This window comes from Cebus imitator, unplaced genomic scaffold (genome assembly GCF_001604975.1).
Source record: "Cebus imitator isolate Cc_AM_T3 unplaced genomic scaffold, Cebus_imitator-1.0 Scaffold88, whole genome shotgun sequence".
Classification (NCBI taxonomy): Eukaryota; Metazoa; Chordata; class Mammalia; order Primates; family Cebidae; genus Cebus; species Cebus imitator.
Window position 1 is genome coordinate 6535452 of NW_016107403.1, and position 7949 is coordinate 6543400.

General features: G+C 43.5%; 1 protein-coding gene across 2 annotated transcripts in view; it reads right to left on the reverse strand.

Annotated features, from left to right (window-relative positions):
- The window catches only part of PRKD3 (protein kinase D3), a 71612-nt gene extending 67444 nt beyond the window's left edge, over positions 1-4168 (reverse strand). The window contains exon 1 of one of the 2 annotated variants that reach the window (XM_017534899.2): positions 4013-4168. The gene's annotated coding sequence lies outside the window, so the exon portion shown is untranslated. Of the gene's footprint in view, positions 1-3554; positions 3782-4012 lie in introns of those variants that run through there. The other variant, XM_037740755.1, reaches the window with a different exon arrangement.
- Between the last annotated feature and the right edge of the window lie 3781 nt (positions 4169-7949).

Sequence of the window (7949 nt, forward strand, 5' to 3'; positions counted from 1 at the left end):
GGTTTCATCATGTTGGTCAGGCTGGTCTTGAACTCCTGACCTCAAGTGATCCACTCACCTCAGCCTCCCAAAGTGCTGGGATTACAGGCATGAGCCACGGCACCCGGCCCAAGCTACTTCTATTTTGATGACTGTCTTCCCACTAAATACCATTTTATTATATCTAGTATTATTAGCCAAATAGCAGTAAGTGTTCAATACAACTGACTATCAGAACTAATTATAACTATTCATAATAAACACTACATATAAAAATAATTTTTAAGTCTCAGCATTAACACAAATAGAAGAAACCTAGGAGCTGTCAGATTTCTGCCCACTCATTCCATCTGTTTTCCTTCTCCTTGTTTGGTTTATGGACCCCACATTTATTCTGGAAGATTCAACAAGATGTGCAGTGCAAAATATTAAGACTAAATATTAAATTTAATAACTGTAACTTACATGAACCTTGACATGTTGCTTAATTTTATCTTTATGCTTCAATTAGAAAACTGAAACAACAGTACATCTTATTAATTTATAAACTATATACCAATTATATATGTTTCTAACAGGGGTACAAGGCTCTAAATAATATCACGTAGTTGGCAAGCATTTCTAATATGTTTATTTGGAACATGTCAAATATCCTTTTGGGGAGCTGTCACATATTCCATTCAAATGAGCTTACATAATCTGTCATCATTGTTAAATGGAATCAAAAGATAGGATATTAAAGGCATCGTGAGCCTAGTCTGCCCTATTATTACAGACAAGGTGAAACAAAGGCCCTGGAGGTGAGAGGACTTACTTGGGGATTATCTCATGGTAATATCACAAGTTTATCTACTTCCACTCCTCTCCTTCCCCTTCCCCCATGCACCCATTCTGTCATTTTTAACACTCTAATTAGGAGAAGCTCTAACAGCAGTGTTTCCATTTAACAAATACTTAATTGAGTACTTATTATTTACCAGACTGTTAAGGGAGACAGTGGAGTTACACAGCAGTGACCAAAACAGACTCGGCCACTGCTCTCTCTGAAACTCGAAGTGTGATGTGAGACACAGACATAACATTCACATAAACAGCTGGGTAATTATAAACTACAAGAAGTGATATGGCAGAGTATACTAAGGCGACACAATTCCAGCTGGGATCTCAGGAAAGGTACCTTTAAGGAAATATTTAAGCTGAGATCTCTGGATAAACAAGAGTCAGCAAAGCAGAGACAGAAAAAAAGGATTCCAGGAAGGCAAAACACATCTAGTTATTAAATTCTTCAAGAAGAAGCTCATTATTTAGTGTAGCCAGCATTCTTTTTGTACAATACTTAGCAAAGGATAAAGAGATAAAATGCTTTTTCCATTTGGAATAACAATATTTATTTTAACATGATTTCCTACCCGTAAAGAGTCTTCCAGATTCAACTCAGCTAATGACGTGGAAGGTTGTGTCCATGCCTCTTGACATGTATTAAATACAAGTCTTCTTTTATCATGTGAACGTATGTGGCCTTTTCAGTGCAATTCTGACCAGTCTCCTAAAGTCCATGTCCATGTTGTGACACAGATTTGACTTTGCTTAATAATTCTTTTCTAGCTTTTATGTTGTACGTTGTATTAAAAAACTCAAGTATCTATGTTGCCGGTTTTTAAAAAAATCGTATTTTGTAGCAATCCTGACAGTGATTTACATATTTTCAATAATACCTATTACTTTAGATTAACATACTTTTCCTCCTAAGAGCTCAGCATTTGCTAAACTGTTTCCTCTAAAATTCTGCTTATCTGGAGAAGTGGCAGTTACATCTCAGTCCTTCCACTGTCAGAGAGTACTGAGAGAGCACACATGTCTGCTCTGCTCAGGAACTAAAAAGTTCATCCAGTAATAAGATTACGGACTGCCAGTCTAGCAATGCAGTATCAATCTATGTTGAGCTTGACAGATGTTCATCTCTGCACCAGTAGTAGCTACGAAATCTGACTGGCTAATAGCCAATAAGCAATTTCTCACATACTGCCACAATAAACTAACCACAGAAGTGGAAAAAACTTTTTTCCTACATTAAAATTAAAATATCTCATAAGCACATTATCTCCAAGTTTTTCCTGAGACGGCTACTCAAAGAGGTGCATATACGTAACAAGTTCGATTTGAATTACATAATCAGTGAGACACAAAGTACAGTCATCACAGGAAATTGTGAATTGAATAACAAACAATTATTATATCAAATTACAATTTGTACTAGCAAATAATTTCCCTATCTATCAAGTTCTTTACATTAGTTTCTTTTAAAAATGAACAATTAACTCCACTATAGTATTTTCAACTTTAGAAAGTCTTTTAAAAAATAAGAACAAAATGTCCCTTAAGAAAACTGCACTTAAATGACCACCTATTCATTTTTTCCTGTATGTGGTGTTTTGAATTCGCAGATAATTTTTAAAATGTAATATCAAAAAGCTTGATTAAGCTCTTTGCGTGTGGGGGGCAGTGTTTAAATCCACTAACAGAAATTTCTATTTTAAAGTGACCATCCGATGAAACTGAAAGCTTAAAATTTTCTCTAACTAAAAGACCATTATCTAGGATGCTTAAAAAATTAGTTTTAAGATACACATCAGTCAGCATTCTTGAAACGTGAAATGCTCTATACTAAATTACAGAACCTGAGTCATCCTGAAATGTGAAATGCCATATACTAAATTATGGAACCGGTGATGGAACCTGGCTTGTCAAAGGAGTACTCCAAGCTCATGTGCTCAGGCCCAACACATCTGTATTACCACCTACTGAAGCAAAACCCTCTACCGTTTCTGCGTGACACGTTTCAACTCCTATTTTTAGAAAACCTTCTACTTCTTGGCTGAATGTCCATGCTTGATATCAACGTGGAATCTAACAGGGAAGGTGGCAAGCGTTCGTTGATAGAGGAAAAACTGGCCTAGATTTCAATAGGGGGAACTTTATAGAAGCCTTCTGCAGCAAAGCTAAGAAAATAAAAATCGCTAAAAAGAACCAAAACATTAAGTAGAAGGTTAAAAAAAAAAAGTTTCAGAGGAATAAAATAACATTTTCTAGGGTACAAATTAAGGCATTTAAAAGTTCTTGCTCCATTTGTGGCTAGGTCTCATAAAGGCTGTGTCGAACCAAGGAGTAGTTCAGGGTGTAACTTATCCTTCCTTATCAAAGATGACACCGATAGTCTTATTTCCTGTGGGGATGGGTGTGGTTGAAGACACAGTTATGTCCATGCCATCAATCTGTGTGTGGAAAAGTCTGCAGGTCGCCCGCACACACTTGTAGCCTGAATTATCTGTGTGCCTGCAGACGGCAAGGCCTATGCCTCTGACTGCGATGACGTGAAATAAAATATCCAACCTGCAATCCAGTAGTATATGTGGTTACTTTCACTGCTCAAAGAAACAGTCGCACTCCTCAGTGTTTCATCTTAAGAAAAACCTCCCGGGAGGAAGCAACTCCGAGCAACGCTGCAATTCGCAAATCCACATGCAGTCGGGATACTGGGGCGGGGGGCTTACATTCTCCAAGCACCATTTACTCACCCCTGAGACGATCACAACGCCAAGTGAGGAAATGAAACGAAAAAGCTCGTCCAAAATTTATCACTGCGAACGCCGCGGATCTGGCTTCGGGAACTAGTTTGGGAAACTCGGGAACCGATCGCCTCCGAGGGTCAGGGCGCGGTGGTCGCCGGAGGGGTGCGAACCCAAGCTGGCCGCCGCGCGGACGCCGGAACTTGGCCCCCTTTGGTGGCTGCGCCGGCGCCCCCCGCTCCCCCTTGGCCGCCCACCTCCCGCCGCGCGCACCCCCAACTTCCCGCCCAGCGCTGAGGACGCCGCCCAGCCGGGCGCGGGGTCCGAGTCCCAACGCCGCTGCCGCGTGCCGGTGGGTGGGGGAGGGGCCGCCGCTGCCACAGCCCGACGGGCTGGGAGAACAAAGCGGCGGCGGCGGCGCGAACTTTTTCGGTGTCTGTTCAGCGCTCCCCGAAGCGACTACTTACAGTGGCGGGCTCGACCCGTCGTGAGAAACTCCGCGCTCGCCAGCGTCTGAGTCCCGGACTAGGTGCCAGCGAGGCTTCACGCGCCCCGCAAGATCCCGCCCGCCGCCGGCGCCCCTTCCTCCCTCCCTCCCCGTCCCGTCCTGAGGCAGGAGGGCGGGGGGCCGGGGCGCGTGGGGGGCGGGGGCGCGTGGGGGGCGGGGGCGCGCGCGGGGCGGGGGCGCGCGGCCGGCGCGGGGCCTGCCGGGAGCTGTAGTTCCCCGGCTCGCACCCGCCGGGTGGTGGCCGCGGCGGGAGGTTGCAGCTGTCTCTGCCCCGCGAGGGGGCGGCGGGAGCGCCGGGTGCAGTCGAGCTGGCTTCACACCGTCGAGCTCCGGGCGTCTCCCTGAGCGCGGGCACACGGGCAGGGGCGCTGCTGGAGACGCGAGCGTGTCTATCAGTTACAAGCGGTACTTGATCCCCGCCGTTGCCGACGGTGCTGTCTTTTCCTCTACTGCCGAGCGCTCTTGAGGGAGGCGGTGGCGACAGGAGCCAGAGGTGACAGTTGGAACAGAGGACTTGTAAGGTGTCCAGAGCAGACAGCGGCTTCCAGCCTGAGATGTCGCAGCCCTCCCGCATGCTCCTCCCTGCTGCCTGCCCGCGGGGTGGCCGCCCGCACCGCAGCTCCGCGCCCAGTGCGGCACGTCTCGAGCCCGACGCTCCGGTGACTGCAGGGGCTTTCCAGGTGCTTAGTGTTTCCTCCCCGTCGGCCTTTAAACGCGAGTGTGACCCTGCCACCAAAGTGGAGTGCAGTGCAGAATCTCCAAACCTCGGCTTCCACGTCTCTGGAAACCCAATGTTCCCATTTGTTTTGCTCCAAAACAAAGTGTGACCCTGTCGGGTGAGTGGGGCGGGGGTGAGAATCAGCAGCATAAAGATCTAGGGGGAAAATACACCGTGCATAAATTTTCGATGTCTTATATGAGACAAAGGCCTGAGAAGCTGACAGCTGTTGTCACAGAAGCCACATGGTTCTCCTTATGTCAACGTTTTATCCCAAAAGTAGTTAAAGAAACAATCAGAAGGGCTGCAATCAAGAGGGCAGTTTTCTTTCTTCTTTTTCCTTTTTCCCTTTCTCTCTAGAGAAGGCTTCACTCTGTCATCCAGGCTGAAGTGCAGTGACACGATCATAGCTCACTGCAGCCTGGAACTGCTGGGCTCAAGCGATTCTCCTGGCTCAGCCTCCCAAGTAGCTGGGACTACAGGCGTGCACCACCACGCCCCACTAACTTTCTAAAAGTTTTTGTAGAGACGAGGTCTCTTGCTCTGTTGCTCAGGCTGGTCTCCTGACCTCCAGAGATCTGCCTGTCTCAGCTCCCCCAAAGCGCTGGTATTACAGTCGTGAGCCACCATGCCCAGCCAAGAGGGCGTTTTCAAGAACAGAAAGAAAATAAACGTAAATGAGTCCCTACTTTTTATACAAAATCGTCACTCTTAATGGATGTCCTTGGCTTTAAAGTTAGGAAATGGCGGGCGCGGTGGCTCACGCCTGTAATCTCAGCACTTTAGGAGGCTGAGGCGGGCAGATGGCCTGAGTTGAGGAGTTTGAGACCTGCCTGGCCAACATAGTGAAACCCGGTCTCTACTAAAAATACAAAAATTAGCGGGACGCGGTGGGCGGTGCCTGTAATCCCATCTACCTCGCGAGGCTTGAGGCAGGAGAATCTCTTGAACCTGGGAGGCGGAGGTTGCAGTGAGCCTAGATGGCTCCATTGCACTCCAGCCTAGGCGACAAGAGGGAGATNAAAAAAAAAAAAAAAAAAAAAAAAAAAAAAAAAAAAACCCTAATTAAGAAATGAAAATATTAAAATAATTTGTATTAACTATAAGGCAGGTAAGATTGTGTAAAACCTTGATTACTCTACTTAAAGCTATTTTTTCAAAGACATTTCTGTCTCAGGATTGGAAGTTGCTAAATGTCTTACATCCAGCAGTATCGAATTCAATCTTACTACATTTTTGTTATTAAAGTCCTATTCAGCTATTCTTTTACTTTAAAATTGAAAGTAGATGCACTCAAGTTTACCTTCTTTTTAAAGAACTCTCTTGCTTAACTGCCTTTTTCTTTCTTCCACTTCCCAACGGTCGTTTTAGTCCAGCCCCAAATTTCGCCTCTCAGCAAGATTCCCAGGACCTCATTGGAGCAGTTTACAGCCAGTCTTATCTCACTATTAACTTCCATTTTCTGTTGTAGTCCTTAAAGAGACAGAAGTTACTCTTCCTGGAAGTAACTTTTCCAGACAAATCAAACTGCTGTCATACAGAAATTAAAATATTTGTGTGCAAGTGTGAAAATAAAGATATATAATGTATATATTTCATTTCCACTGTTCTGCTTCTCTTGTTAAAAATAAAATGGTCTCCTCCACTTTAGATAAATCTTGCAGCACCTTTGAGCAAAGAACTATCTTTGTATCTATTTTTTTTTTGCTTAATGTGAACTATAGTTTCCTCAAGGTGTTCCATTTCTGTTCTAAGAGCATTACAGAGATAAAGATTGGATTTAATAAGTAAGTGTATTATCATGTGAAATGTTTTAATCCTTGAGAGAAAATATCTGAATGCTCAAAATGGAAAGGATTTTTCTTCTTGGTGGTGTTTCATGAAATGACCTTAATATTTTGCTCTTCTATGGCTGCAGTTCCAGGTCTTGTCCAGCGTTAATGGGCTCCTTGGACTTAATGACACCCACATATCCATTCAAATACGTTATCTAATACAAGCAAAGAAAGTCAACACTCTTGTGACTTGAGATAACCAAAGCATCTGACTTAGAAACCTAAATGCAGAGGGGAAATGATCTGCCCGCGGCAACCTCCCAAAGTGCTGGAATTACAGGCATGAGCCACTGTGCCCCTCCATTATTTTTATCTATTCACCATTTAGCACAGTACTCAATAAATGTTGATGAAATCAGTGAATTTTTTCGATGTATCTCAATGATAGTAGTTAGGCTAATAGTCCTAAAGTACCACGTGATAAACTCTGCAACTGTTCCCTATCACCTGCCTTACCATGTCCAAATTCTTCTGTTTGTGTATAAAGGTTGTTAATAATATCTATTGTTTATTGAACACCAACTCTGGGCCAGGCATATTCATTTGTTTTTATGAAACTTTCTCTATTTATTCCATATAACTCTTCCCTTTTCTTTATTTGCACATATATATATATATACACACACACACAGATACATATTTACAGATAGCATACAAGAAACATGATGGTATGAAATTGATGGGACTTGGTCACCAATTAGATATGGAGAACAAGGGAATGGAGTTTAGGCTGACCAAGTAGCTTGTGTCTTGAATGACTAAATGGATGGTAGTACCATGCACTAAGACTGGAAATACAGGAAATATACATGCAGATATATGAACATAGTAATATAACTAAGTATAAAATTGTATAAAGCTAAATATATATATTTACAACATAGTATATAATCAAAAAGAGGTGTGATAAGGATGGCTTCACTAAAAAGATTAAGAAAATCTGGCAACTAAAGGGAGTGGTTACTGCATATGTTCCACCTATGATTTCATATGCAGTTCTTAAAAGTACATATTCAGGCCAAGTGTGGTGGCTTACTCCTGTAATCCCAGCACTTTGGGAGGCCAAGATGGGCAGATCACTTGAGGTCAGGAGTTTGAGACTGGCCTGGCCAACATGGCAAACCCTGTCTGTACTAAAAATAAAAAAATAAAAAAAATAAATAAATAAAAAGATTAGCTTTCTACTAAAAATACAAAAAATTAGCTGGGCGTGATGGCAGGTGCCTGTAATTGCAGCTACTCAGGAGGCTGAGGCAGGAGAATTGCTTGAACCTGGGAGGTGGAGGTTGCAGTGAGCAGAGATCGTGCCATTCCACTCCAGCCTGAGCAAGACACTATCTCAA